This window comes from Pezoporus wallicus, unplaced genomic scaffold (genome assembly GCF_028554395.1).
Source record: "Pezoporus wallicus isolate ANWC-B61680 ecotype Strahan unplaced genomic scaffold, APGP_CSIRO_Pwel_v1 contig_5261, whole genome shotgun sequence".
NCBI classification, from domain to species: Eukaryota; Metazoa; Chordata; class Aves; order Psittaciformes; family Psittacidae; genus Pezoporus; species Pezoporus wallicus.
The window spans coordinates 8594634-8609763 of NW_026642423.1; positions in this window are offsets into that span (position 1 = coordinate 8594634).

Genomic DNA, 15130 nt, shown 5'->3' on the forward strand with positions numbered 1-15130 from the left:
GGGCCCACTGCCAGCCTGGTCTTTCCCAGCCTGGTGTTCCCATCACTTCCTACATCCACTATCACATCAATGGGGTGAGAGATACAGAAACCTGCTAACATGGGAAAGACATGGGGATTGCTTGGGGGTGCATTGTTGACTCTTGGTTGCTGGACCTTGTATAAGAGAAAGTTTCAGAGGCTAAGGATGTTCAGGCTGCAAACTCTGAGATGCTGCAAGTTCCCTGGTTTTTGGGCAATACTGGAGAGGCGAGAATACCTATTGGCATGGTTAGGAGAAGGATCATTGGGATGTCTGTACTTCATCATGCCTCAGTGAAGTCCATCTGTGACTCGATGAAGCTGAGACACCTGGATTACTCCTTACCCCCTTCTTCCCTGTTGTGGCCCCTGCCTCGTCATATGTATCTTAATGATACCTAATTTATACACTGCGATCAGCCCTTTGAGGAGACTGAAGGAAAGAAACTCTCCTGCACTTTGTATCTTGTTACCTGCACTCCTGCATTATGTAATGGACAAATTTTGCCTTGTATTTATAGAGCCCATAGTCATTGCCTTGTTTGCTCTGGTCATTACAACTACTTACATGATTCTGCTTTGATCTTTCAGGTCTTTGCAACGCTGTATTTGCACCATTTTGGTCTCCCTCTGTCCCTTTCGCTTGCATGAAGCAAGGCTATTTTTCAGGTTTATGGTCATTTCCTTGGGTAATGACCAGCCCTCTGGGATTCCTTTATTCTGAAGCGCTGAAATCTACTTTTTTCTATTTCACTTCATTTTCCTAGAATAGCAAATGGATTTCTTTTTCCCACCATTTTCACCAGAACATCCTCTGCTCTTCCACCTCTGTCACAAAGAAGTGATTCAAAATGAACACACACTGTATATGTCTCCCTCTTCTCAAACCTGTCGAGAGCCCTGTCCAGGCTATCCATCTACTGGATGGTTTGAGTCCTGCAGCTCCATTTTTCCTGCAGGTGCCTCGGTAGGTAGCTAAAGCCTCCCCAGCTCCTGGTCTGTGACTGGCTTTATTGGTTGCTCTGGAAATGCCCTTGGGAGTCTGATGGGGTGACCTGTTACGGGCTTGCAAGGTGGCTTCATTTCATTTCTACCCAGAGCTACCCAGTGTTTAGTGCTTGTGCTGGACTTGGCCAGTGTTTCTGTGTATTTATCTGTTGGTTTCATTCCACATCCTCTTGCTGGTCCTGAGCAAAGGTTTCCCTGTGTCAGATGGACCTTCCTTCTCCCAGCAGTAGTCCTTCCCAGCTCATCACTGTGGTCAGAGCTACGACTCTCCAGCAGCACCATCTGTCCCCCAGTGCCCAGCTGGCTGGGCCCCTGCTGTCCCCTCAGCCACAAAGCCACCTGTGCCCCCTCCTCCCTGGCCTTCCCCGCTGCGGAGCCAAACAGTTGCTTTGGATCTGCTCAGGGCTGGGGCTGGCAGGCTCCACCGGTGCCCATGTGCCAGCTCAGCATGGCATGGGTGAGCAGATGAACCTTGGCAGCTCCTGGCTGCCAGGCCAGGGAGCCATGGGGAGCCTCCACATCCCACACTGTGTCTGGCGCTCTTGCTGGGATGCTCAAACCATCCAAAGTGGCTGCATAGAGGGGTGCACAGGGCCAGCTCACCTCCGAATCAACAATGTGGGACGCCCTTCCCTGTCCCAGTGCATGCCCAGGCTTTGCTGTATCCAGATACCAAGGCAGTAGTCTCTCAGCCTCCTTGTGATGCTTTCCTCACCAGTTCCCCTAGGTGCATCACAGAGATGTGCCTGCCAAGAGCTGGTGTGCACTGGAGGCCACGAGGAATGCAGCAGTGGGAGCTGCACCTGAGCAAGTACACTGTCAAAAGCTGAGCTCAGGGACATGGTCTCACCCTGTCACCCCCAATGCCATGACAAGGGAATGGGCTTCGCTTTCCCCTGAAATCCAGGGACAGTGCCTGGCAAACTTACTCTTTGCAAACCAAACCTATCTGGAAGGGTGGTCAGTAAATATAGCTCTTTCTCTGGCCTTTCCAGAGCTGTGTTTTGAGCTGGCAGCTGCTTTCTTGGGGCCCTGTGATGTTTATGTTGGGAAATTGGGTTATAAGCACAACAGGATTGTCAGGTGGGTTTGCTGACATGGTGTTCCAGATTGGCATGTGGTCTGAGTGCCAAACCTACGGAGCCCAGAAAGGAGCTGGTAGAGAGGCTGGAAGGGCACACGTCCAACACAGGTGAGGTGGAATTAGTAACATATAGTTATTGCCATCGAGTGCAGACCAGAAATGAAATTGCCATTGTTGTGCAACAGGAAGCATGTGCAGGGAGAATGAGCTGGGGGCTGCAAAACTGGGTGGAGGGAGAGCAGCAATGGCTCTGTGATGCTGGAGTTGGGCAAATAGTGTGTTTATTGGGTGACAAACAGTAGCTTGTGTTGTCCCTTGATCCTGCTGGGGTTATCTGGAAGTACTGAGGCTGTTCCTGAATCCTGATGGCACTGGGGACAGACCTGGCTATATATATCCCCATGGAGCTGCAAGGAGGGAGCAGGTAGAGGGCAGGTAGCAGGCAGGACAAAGGACTGCCGTGTCCCTCTCAGAGTATCCTAGGTGAGGAGGGGTGGTCTGTATCCCCACAGTCCTCCTCCCACCTGAGGGCTGGGCAGGGGTGATGGTGGCTGTACCGTGGTAAAAGTTGATGGGGGTCTGCATGCACACCGATTCCCTGCTCCCCTCTATCGGCTGTGTGTTTTCTGCTGACGATCCAGAAACACCAGGGAAATACCCTCCTGAGCACCCTGGCAACACAGGGGGGTGCTTGTGCTGGAAGTGTCTGTAGAGGGCTTATGCACACCTGGGCTACCTCAAATTCAGTTTCTGGCTGGGTACTGTGCCTCCCCAGGGGTCTGCCAGCATCCCCTGGGGATGGGACAGCTCAGTTAAAGCAGTGCTACCAGAAAACTGCTTCCTGCTCCTAGTCAGCTCCAGGAAGGTGATCGCTTTCAGCTGCCTGTCTTTTCGGTGAGTTCCATCAGGTCTTCATGAAGTAGACCTGCTAGAGATACTCCACGGTGGCGCTGCGAAAGCTCGTCTCCGCCTGTCATGCAGGCGCCATCTAGTAGGAAAAGGAGAAAAAGACCAAAACCGCATGATGGTAGATGCTGAAACGCAGTTTCTTTCAGGGGAACAGCTTATTCCAAGATAAAACTGCTCTGGGGCACAGCTCTAATGTCGAGCCCGTGGGCTGGGAGCCTGCAGGAGAATTCCTTGCGTGGGAAATGATGAGGCATGGAGATCCCTAGACTGGAGCATGGCTTATGCAGAATGAGTCCTGATTTATTGAATCTTAAAATAGACTTTGACATAAAGGATCATTTCCAGGCAGGTCTTGATAACATTGTCAGGGATGGATTTGATTAATTAGCTGTGTGGGTTAATTACAACATACAGATTTGGGCTGCCTCCTTCAGCTGTAGTGGGTGGCAGATGCTCCTGTTTCCAGCACGGAAGTCGTCCCCTCAGCTGGTGGTTTTACTTACTGCTAAAAACTTTTTTCTATCCCTGCATGTGCAAATTCACATCATGGAAGCATCTGGTCATATCACATGATTCTACCACAAATTCCACACTACTGTCGTCTTTGAACAGTCATATGGATATTCAGTTATTTCCCAGACCTAGGGGTTTGCCAGAGAAAGCCTCTCAAAATCAACCCCTCCCAGGGTGAAATGAAAGGAACCTATAACATTGATTTAAACAACAGCAACAAAACATAACAATCCCATGATTTTTAGACCAGCTTGACTCACCCTTTCCAGTGTGGGAAGGAGATAATGCTGGGTGTCTGTTATCTGCTGCCCATGAATTCCTGCTGGCAGGCAGTCTGCCCTCCACTGCAGGTACACGGACGCACATCCCCATGCAGCAGGTCCCTGCAATACATGTGTGATGTGGAGTCCTGCTCAGGGCATGTCTCCCTCTGGCCTTTCCCCTTCGTGTTCCCAAAATACTGAGAACCAAAGGCCGGGGATGCTGCTGTGCAAGGGACATTGCCCAAATCCCAGGTTCTGGTGGCTTCACCCTTCCAGGGTCCGCACAAGCACCATTGCACTTTGCCCAGGGCAGAACCTTTATTCATCTCTACTTTCACAGATAAAAGCCTGAATTAATTAAAGAAAAGAATAGAAACCACTTTGATTTCCAGAACACCAGAAACTCCTAATTATCACAGTCCCCACAAGCTCTGCTATAATTAGGGGTTATCACTGTTTCCACTGCAGACCCAGTTTCTCCAGGGTTTTACAAACAGTGTCTATATTTTCTGCTTTTGGTGAAGTACAGTGACTCAGGACATGGATTCTGATTCCAGGTGCATCCCTGTAAATCAGCTACAACACCACCAAAACAACATCTAATTCTCCCATGGATTTCTTACTAGAAATCCAGAGTCCCCAGTGACAGAATGCTACAGACAGCGTCTGCTCTCCAATTATACTCTGCTTATGCAAAATAATAAAATTGGTGGCCTTTTTCTTTGCCTTCTGGTCTTTCAATTTTTGAAATACACTTGGGGACTGCTTCTAGCTGTTCATCATAGCCAGAGAGAATAAGCATTTATTAGTATTTAAAAAAGATGGCAGAAACTGAATGTCTCACCTGATCACTGGTCCTCTGGTGTCTGTAACCTTTCCAGAAGTGCTAAAAGCATCATGATGATACCAGTGGTGAAACAGCCAGGGTTTGCTACAGCAGCAAAACACCCTTAATGCGATAAATGAGCAAATCCCTCGGGAGCATCTCTCCTGCAGATGCCAGGACTGGCAGCTGCTGGGCAGGGCAGGGTGTTCCCAGCTGTCTTTTATACACTTGCATAGGAGAAGTGGCAGATAAAGGTGTAGTTGACAATATACATCACCTCTGCATGTATTAAGGTTTACCCTTTGGCTGCTGCAGCTTTCCTGGCATTATCCCTTTTCTAAGTGTTGTCTGAAGTGTGCCCGCTGCCAACAGTTTTCTTGATGGATGGCAGCTTTACCACCTTTAAGGTGGTTGGTTCTCCTGCTCCCTGGGTGCTTCACAGCTGATGACAAAACTGTCCCTAAAAATCTTTCTACTGACAGCTGCTTTCCCTCTCTGGTGAATGGCCCTGGTTTTCCTCAGGTCCCCCCATTCTGATTAGGGCTAGAATCTGGCTGCAGAGACCCATGTGAGACTGCAGAGTTGGTGCAGGAGGGATGAATTTGATCCAATGTGGGCTGTGCTTGTGTGGCTGGAGTGCTGAGAGTCCTGGGGAAGTCTCTGTCAAAGGGTGTCTCAAGAAAAAACATCATGTATAGCTTGGAGCTACCCTGTGGCTCCATAGCAGGCACTGGAATACACTTGAATATTGGACACTTGAAATCAGGAGTCTGACTTCTGTCTGAACTCCCCCAGGTACTTGTAACCCATGTTTGACAACATGCTTTTCATGAAACATTTCCTTTTATCCCTCTAGAAAGGCTAAAGAGGTAAAAGCTGTGTTTTGAAGGGTCACTTCAAAGAGCAGAGGGGTGCTCCTTTCCCTCTAACCTGACACTGACCAATGAAGGTGGAAAGCCTGCTCCAGCCTCACAATCCCATGTCTCTAGGTTTCCTCCCTGCCCATTGGGACCACGAACACCCTGATGTCAAGCAAAAGCAGCTGACTGGTGAAAAACATACTCCCCCCTCCCAGCAGCATCATTTTAGTAGCCGCTCCTTGTGTATGGGCAACACAGAGGTGCTTCAGGATCTGTCCAAGCTGTGGCTCTGCTCTTACCCAGTTGTCTTTGCCAGAAGAGGGTTTTGTTAAGCACATCACCAGCTTGAAAAAAAAAAAAAAGGAAAATGAACAAAGGCAAAGCTTGTCCATGTTAGACATGCAGGGAAGTATAGGAAGTTATGACGATCACAGACAATTGAATTTAATTGAAAAATAAGATTAAATAAGACTTGAGTATGAAGAGCCAATTTGAATTAAAGAAGTAAGCCGATTGCCTGAAGAAAAGTTAGAGCATGAAAATGATTCTATTTTGTGTCTGTGTTGCAGCTCTGGATGGCTTAACACCCCCTCCACCAGCAACTACCCCCCATGGCCGCTTTATGCTCAAAATTACAGGGTTTTTTTGAGACCATCACAGTGCATGGGGAAATGGGGCTCTCACCTAAATCTGAAACTATGATTCCATACTATGAATCTATACTATGAAACTATAAATCTGAACTGTGTAAAGTAAAATGGGAGAACATCTTTAACTGCTGCACACCTGCACTTTGTACGTGCATAAGCCAGTCACAGCCTATCTATTGCCTGCCCATTCTCACCCATCCCTGCCATGTGCTTCATCCCCAGCCTTGGTCCCTGCCTGACTGGCACCAGCTCCACTCCTCTGCCATCCTGAGAAAAGAGAAAACCCGGACAAGGATGTATTTTCCCCAGTGCTCTAGGTGAGAGCATGGGCATGGTGGTGCACCTTCTGCAAGTTGGTCTGGTAGCGCATCCCAGAGAGGAGCAATAACCTGCCCCACATTCCAGAGATTATAATCTGCCCAGTATTGCATGAGAATCTCATTTCTGCGCAAAACCCAGCAGTGATTTGGATAAAGGGGCTCTTGCTCCTTGTGCTCAATATTTAACACAAGAGCGTGCGTTGAGTTCAGGGTGTTGTTAACCACGACTCTGAGATAGAGGGGAAATTACCAATATGGGAAAATGCAGTCAGTATTTCATGGCAAGGAGTAATTGAGCTAACAGTTGACATATGGAGTTGTGTGGGCAAACTAATTAAATTTCACATCTTCCCAAGCATTTGTGAGTTTTATAAGCGTTTGATTTATATATTAATTAAACCTCAGAGTGAAATAAAGAGGACATAACTATACTGCAAATGTGCCCATCAACAGGAAGGGCTTCACTGTGTTTTCAAACAGATACTGAAGTACCTCTGTGAGTCCCCAGCTCAGCTCAGTGGTGGCGGAGCAGGCCGGGACTATCTCCCAGCCCATATGGCTGGTACAGGGTGCTGAGTACCCAGCTCGCAGCATGCTGCTGGACATCTCTTCATCCCCAAGGGTGCCTATTCTTCTTCTTTACCATCAGGAGCAAGCTCTGTGCTACCCAACATGTTGATATCTCCCTGGTGGGCTGCAGAGCACATTTCCCACTGATCTGGGTGTTTTGAAAGTAGCTAGTGAGAAAACTAATATTTATCTGACCCACTAGCATGGCATTAGAGGTGGTTACAACATGTCCTGGGATGACCTTGCTGAGGATTTCTGGAGTTGCCTTATTCATGTGAACTGGGGTTGTGTGTATTTGCAGCTGGACAGACGGACACCTGGAGCATATGTGGTGGTCACCATTGTTTTCAGCCTGGCTGATGCTGTGAAGCAAGGGATTTCCTGAAGCTATGCAGTCAGTCCTGTTCCTCAGGGTTTGTGCCCTGGGATCTTGAGCAAGGGGCCATTTCTGCAACTCAGAGAAGATGGTATTTGGGTCCAGTGACAGTGACATGTCCCAGATTGCTCATCCTGTGCCCTTTTTTTCCTATAGGCTGTGGGTGCACTCTCCTCTGCTGACACATCTCTCTGGAGGTCGCATACTTCTCAAGGTCTGTTTGGGTGAGCCCAAAGGCCAGTTCTGGGCTGATGATGATGCAGCCCTGGAAGGTGCAGGGTTGCCTGCCCTGGCTGCCCCTTACTGCCCTGTATGGCTTATTCCCAGTGGATATGGTGCCTGTAAAACCCTCTGATTCCAAAATAATAATAATAATAATTAAAAAAAAGAGAAACATTTCTATTCTGCTTTCCCATGCCATAGCACTCACATCTATTTCTATATCTTGGTTCTGGCATCCTGATGCTAAAAAATGAATCTACCCTTTATAGTCCTTATTATTGATGGGTTATTTTTGCCTCTTTTGACTGGAGAAACAGGAGCTGTTTATGTTAGCTGTGACACAGGATTCAGAATATATTAGATTTTGGGAGGGAAGTGGAATAGCAGATAAAACATGGGTATTAAAAGTCCCTTAAATTTAGTAAACTATTCATAACAGGTACACAGATGATATTCAAATCTATCAAAACTATGAAATAGATGGTAGCTATATTTTAAGAGCCATTCTCTATGTCACCTCACCATCCCACCTACTCTCTTGGGACTCCATCGATCTTGTGGGGGCTAGTGATTCCTGTTTGTGGTGTCAGTGATTAATATCTTGACCCACTGGAGAGCAAGGATTACAAAAGCTTAATGTTTGTGTGCAGTGCAAGTTAGAGGTTGCTGGGCCAGGAGCTGCCAGGACCAGTTTGGAATTAAAATGGGAGGGAAAAGAATGGCTGGTGCTCAGTGTCAACTGCTTTTAAGATTCAGTGTACAGGCAAGTGATCTCTCAAACCCTGCAAAAGTGCAGTCCACTGCCAGATATTTCCTGTGGGCTCTAACCCATATCTGAAGAAAGACTCACTATGTGAGAAGCAAACACCTACTGAAGCCCATGCCCATTCACCTGGATGTGATTGAAATGCATTCATTGTGCAGGAGTAGCCTTATGGGAAATTAAATCTGTGTGGGAGCTTGTTGTCTGGGCTCTGAAGCTCAGCTTTTGCTGCACTTACATGCTTGTGTTTGGAGGAGACCATGGGCTAATCCACCACTGGTGATTAAGCATTCATAATTAAATGGCTGACAGCACCTATAGCAGGACTCAGGGTATTGACAATCCCTGGAAAACCTGGGGCAAGCGAGTTCTTGGTAAGGATAACATCACTCGTGGTCAAACAGACCTGTATCAATCTACCACACAGGATCTCAAAAACATTCAGCAGCAAATACACCAACCCATTTTCCTCCCAGTTCAGCCTGGCTATTAATACACCCTGGAACAATTTACATCTCTCTACACAGTATTCCATTTCACTGGCATTTTTGTTATAATATTAGAGTACAATGTGCCTCAATTTGTGCATTCAAAATAGAGTACAATGTGCATCAGTTTGTGCATTCCTCATCTACAAATCAATGTAGCTAATACAACACATGGCATCTTGTATTTGGTGGACTCTGGTTGTTTTGCTAGTAGCGCCAATACATTAAAACTAGAAAAGTAACCAGCATAATGAATTTTAATTTCATATAATAACAGGACCTGTAGATCTCCCCTTCACATGGTATTAAATCAGACTGTTAGAATAGAGTGCTTTGGAAACAACCAGACACTGTATGATGGAGAGGCAGAGCTGGCAGATCACCTTGAAGCTGATCTAATCTGATGCTGCTGGAGTATCAGAAATCATCCTCAAGGTCCTTTAGTCAATGGGGGTTTTTGCATAATGTCACAGGGGGAATCAATAACAAACCTAGGGGACTAAAGAGATGAAGCAATGTAAAACCTAAGCAGCCTCTGTCCTCTGCTGCCACTCGTTTTGAATTGGCCCATGCAAGGCTGCTCTTGGGTATCCTCCATAAGTGCCATTTGTCCTGCCAGAGCAGGTAGTCAGGCTGATGCTGCAGTCATTTCTGGGGCTGGGGCTCTGCAGGAGGTGGGAATACCTGTCCTGGTATGGCTTTGCTCCTCAGCATCCTTCAGCCCTCAGTGGCATTACTTGCCTTTCCCTGCATAGTGTCTCTGCCCCTAGCTGGTTTCAGAGAAATGGGGACTGGAAGAGATTGGTTGATCCAAAATAACATTTAAATAGGAAGTGAAAGGTCAAGGCTTCTGAGAGTAATTTTGTGCACAGCAGCACGAAACTTAAGGAACAAAGGACCCATGTGGTGAAGCCACTGATCAGCTCCAGGTAACATGGCCTTGGGCAACCTTCTGGTTTCTGTTTCTTCTCTGTTTTTTGCAGACTGGCCTGTCAGACCTCACTTACATCCAAGACCCATGTGCAATTTTAAAGATGCTGTTAGCTGCCCCTATTCCTCCTCTGTCCTAATGTGAAATCTGTCATCGCACTCTATCAATGTGCCTTTCTGCCTGGATTGTATATGAGCTCTAGATTGCTACTGGTAGGCTGGATAGCCACAACAGTCTTTAGGAAATTTGTGATCTGGTCCTGGCATATTTGACAGATAACACTTGAAATACAAATGTCAAAATCCATTTAGGTTTTTTCCCTTTTCTAACTCGCCCTGAAGAAAATGCAAACTCTTCTTGACAGAATCAGTTCAGGAGCCTCCTCTAAGCCAGGCCCTGAGTGTTAGGAGAATCTGCCTCTTAAAGCCATGTAGATCCATCCCTGTTGTATAAAAAAATACTCTTTACCCAGAGGCAGAATTACTGAAGAAAATCCTGATGTGATTAGACACAACTCTTCAGAGAAAAAAGCAAGTATAATATTAAAGGATAAATGAGATGCTGCATAAACTGGCAGTATTTAAATGACTTGGTATCGCAGTTCTGAAACAGCATTTTGGCATAAGGACACAAGGAAGGACTGGAATATTTTCTTTGTACAGCTGTGCAGCTATGCTGTAGCCTGAATATGTTCTGGAAGCACTTGCAGGTGCTGCAGATGACCCGACCCGCTGACATGGGGTATGTTTGGGCTCTGAACTGGAAAGGTTCATAAACACAGGCCTGAAAAATTGACAACAATTAATAAATAAATTGATAACAATTTATTCATGTGCTTTAACATGCAAGAAGTCCTTTTGCCTCAAATCAGTCCAATGATGTCAGTTAAATGATTATCTTACTTACAGTATCTAAGAACCTGCCCCCCCATTCTATTTGACAATACACAAGTTAAACACAAAGCCAGGGTCTGGCTCCAGAAGTGCATAGGGTGAGTGTGAACAGCATAGGTTACATATGTGTCTACACTAGTCAGCAATAAATAATTACGCATATTTAATTTTATTAAGTCAGTAGATTTAAGCATAGCCTTAAACACCAAGCCCTATCAGGGACTTAATTAAGATTGTTACTGAGCTGTAGGGCCTGCCAGGAGTGGTAAATTGAGAATTTTATATGTAAATATCATAAGGTTCAAACTTAAGTCAAAATGTTTTTAAAGTCAAGATACTGTGTTAAGTAATATTCCATGCATGTATATAGCTATGCATAAGAGTGTAAAATCCTTTTAACCTTTAACCGTATCAGGTAGAAAGGCTAAGCCTATAGCACATGGACAACCACCGCCCTCCAGGGTTTGCATAGGTTTTGGGGGGCAGTATGAGTATTTTGTATTAGATCAGATCTCAGATCTGACCAGCTTGGGTAGCTCTTGGGAATATGTGTGATTAACCAGGCCAGCCACAACATGTCACCAGCACTCCACACAAGCATCTCTGCTTGCTACTGCTGGGGAACAAGGCCTCTGTGCTGGCAAAGGGGGAAAGCAGTGCATCCTGTAGCTGGAAGAGGAAAAAAGAGGATCAAAGGACAGAAAAGCGACTTAACAGCAAGATGACAGGAGAGGAAATGAAGATTCCAGGAGAAATTATTGCAGAGCCAGTGAGGTTAGGGGCAGGTCATGTAGGAGCTGCCCCACTTGCTCATGGAGCTGCATCGGCAAAAGGAGAGGAAGTGTCCTAATCCCTAGGGTGCCCTGGCACCCCATCACTGGGCTTTGCAGGCTGCAGCTTAAAAGCGCTCATTTCTTCATCTTTGCTTTCCATTTTAAAGCGCTGATTCTCCTCCTGCTCATATTAAGACTCGCCTGCTCAGAACCGAAACCACCCAGTACACTGAGGAATTCCACTTCCCAGTGCTAGATCAAGCAGTGGGGATGACAGTCAAGTGCATGTGCCACCTCTATTGCAGAGCAGATGCTGCATCTGAGAACGGGCTGAGCTCCTGCGTGTCCTTTCCTCTGCAGTCCAGGGATCCCCTCTGTCCCTGGAAACCACCCAGTCAGGTGGCTGGGTGTGGATTTAGCTGAATCCTCTCGTCTCCCACGACTGCAGGGAGGGTGGTTGAGGCTGTGCGTAGCACCAAGTGGTGGGTATTTACCAACAGAAACACTTTGTCAGAAACACAATGCATGAAAATAGTGGAGCCTTGGCAGCTAAATGCAAGTGTAAAGAAAATACATCTCAGTGCAATGAACAGGGAGCCCTCATAGAGCATGACCTTTGCAATGGACTAGTAATCATTCCTTGCAGAGTTTGCTTGTGAGGATCAGGAAATGTGGGCCGCCCAGGATCCCCATGGCCGAGCATCAGAAGCATGGAGTGGCTGCAATAGCCCTTGTGGCTCTCAGCTGCCTGCACCAAGTCTCAAAGCACTGATAGGTATCAGACGCTTCACTTGGGGTCCTGATGGGTTTGGAAGGGAAAAGATATGATGCAGCCTTTCGCAGCCCCATAGTGGAGTTCCCCTCTTCCCTCCACAGCCATGTCAGAGTCACCGGGTCACATCACTGCTTGGCCAAGTGGCATGGGAGACAGTCCTTCTGCAGGCATCTGGAGGTGCCCAGCTCTGCAGGTTAGCATGACCACATTGTAAGTGCTGGTACCACTGGAAACATGGCAGGGGTGATTACCAGACATTGTGATTTAAGCAAGCATAATGCATTGAGAAACAGAAAAAAGGATTCACCTCTGTGGATTTTCTGTCTCGGTGCTATTGGGTTATATATCTAATTCCCAATTTATAGGATGATATACAGTTCACCTATGGATGTGCATCAGTGTGTTCAAAATATACTCTTTTATGCCTTTATATGGGGAGAAAATCTGTGACCAAGGAGGAGAAGACTATTTCTGACAGACACTTAAAAGCTTGAATTAACTTGCTTGGCACTACATGAGGACTCTGAGGAAATTGAGAATGATTTGGTGAGAGGTGTGATGTCGAAGTACAGCACCACAACACATGTGATGCCAGGGTATCTCACTGGGCAGTGAGGACCCTGGCAGCCTGCACCAAGAAGGGTGTAATTCCACTGCCAAGAGGCCCAGCAGAGAGGCTGTGTGTGGGCTGGGATCTCTCTGTAGCTGAGGTGAAGGCTTGGCCAGCCAAGTTTATCATGAAACATAGCCTGAGAAGTGTAAGGAGGTGTTCTGGCACTGTTTTTCATGACTCTTTTTCTCTAATATGAAGTACTAAATACAATTATGTACTGAATAGCAAAGTGGTGGATGCAGTAAATAAAAGCAGGGACTGTTCGTGCTGTCTGATTACAAGTGCCTGATTTAAAGGCTTGGTTTTGGGGTCTTTCTATAGGCTATGGATAGGTATTCCCCCAAAGCATCCCCCCAAACATCACAGCAGTGATGTGAGTGTTCTGAACTATCCTTCTTCTCCCTGTGAGTCTGCAGGGACACTGTTTGCCTGCGATCCCCAGGAGGAAGAAAGTCACTTCCTTGGTGTCCAGGTGGATGCCTTGGTTTTGAAGTTTCTGAGCTATTTTTAGTGGTGTGTGCTCATCCTGATACCCAGCCCTCCAGGCTTCCTGTACTGTGTCAGGCTTGCTTGCTGTGAGTGTACCAGGGTGTCTGACAGAAGCTCAGGAGGCTCCACACTGCCAGTGTAAGGACATCTGCAAGAGCAAAACCAGCTTCTGGTTCATGCTGCCAGAAAGGTAAACCCAGAGCTTTATGGAATGGCGTGTGCAGCACGGCTGGCCCAATTAACTTGGAAAAGGATTACCGGTGTGATACACGGGATGCAGCTGTGACAAATTCAACCCCTGATGGCCAGCGTGTAATGTAGCACTGATATGTATGCTTCTGTTGATATGCAAAGCATCCCAAATTGTCAGTGAATTGATGAAACCAGGAGGAGGAGCTCTGCATGGGCAATTAAACATTTAAGTCAGCACTGATTTAAGGCCAACATCTCTTACAGATATTGGGAGAAGGAGAGGAGGATTTGAGACTCAGCAGCGGCCCTGCTGCAGGTGCTGAGGGTTTTGGGGTGGGAATGGCCACAGTGCAGGAGGCATGGCTCCCCAGGGATTTCTATAAGGAGACCCCAGAGGATATTGCTGTGCTAAAGCAAAGTGCAAGCAGCTCACACAGATGAGCAACAGGCAATGACAAATCTGCAGCGCATTGTCTCTCTTTTTATACCTGTGTTGGGGGCAGGTTTTAAAGCTCAGCTCCTGCTGCAGAGCTGTCACTCAAAGGGAGCCTCTCACAGCTCTGCGTACAGGCTGAGTGACGTGCGACTGGTGCCACTGCCAGCCTTCAGACATGTCACGGTCTCCTGAGCAGCAATACAGGTGTTTTGGTTTCTTAAAACAAGGCTTAAGTCCAGGAGAAGTTCTCCAGTGACATCTCGACAACAGATCCTGTCTTTCTGTGGCACCTTACTACCACAGCTGGAGAATTGTGCTTACCTGTGCCCAGCTCCCTCCCTTCTGGAGCAGCCTGCTGTCTGCCCTCTGCCTCTCAATCCCTTTGCTGACAACCAGTGTGCCAAGAGGCCAAAATGCAGGGGATTTGGACAATAAAAGCTCCTTTTCTTTCCTCTTGTTCTCAGGGTCCTGTCAGCCGAGTCACAGCTGTCTCCTGTGTTTGCCTGGCCATGGAGCTGAGCACAACTCATGAAACTAAAGTGACCAGTGAAATGTCTTGTCACTGCAGCAGCATTTATTTGTTTGTTTTTATTATTTTATTAGTATTTTATTTCAAAGTCCTGTTTTTTAATTCTTGCAAGACATTTGCAAGGAGAGAGGCTATCTAAATGATCAGGAACTTGACCCCTTAGATCTTAATTTTAAAATGCTGCTTTGGAAATAAACACTCAAATTATTGGCGGTATAAAATGTTTCCCGTTTCTCCATCATATGTTCAAGCTATTTCTCACTTCGATGCTGAAGCACCTAAACCAAGATTTGTCAAGCATGTACATCACCCTGCCTGGAGAACTGTAACTGGAGTTGGATCTTTGAACTGAGGTCAAGGGCAATTTTATCTGTCATACCTTCATCACCCTAAACCCACAAGCAATACCTGTGGAAGAAATAAACATTGAGGTTTTCCCGTTTGTGTTACAGTATCACCTATAAGCAAGCAGCCACAGTGGGATCACAATGCAGCCCCGTAGCCTGAACGCTTGTGGAAAGGGAGCTGAATAAGCCAACAGCAGCAAACAGTAGTGGGGTATAAAATAGAGCCCGGAGCTGGAAAGAGCAAAAGGTAATGTTGCATCCCTCTCTGAGTTGCTGTGGG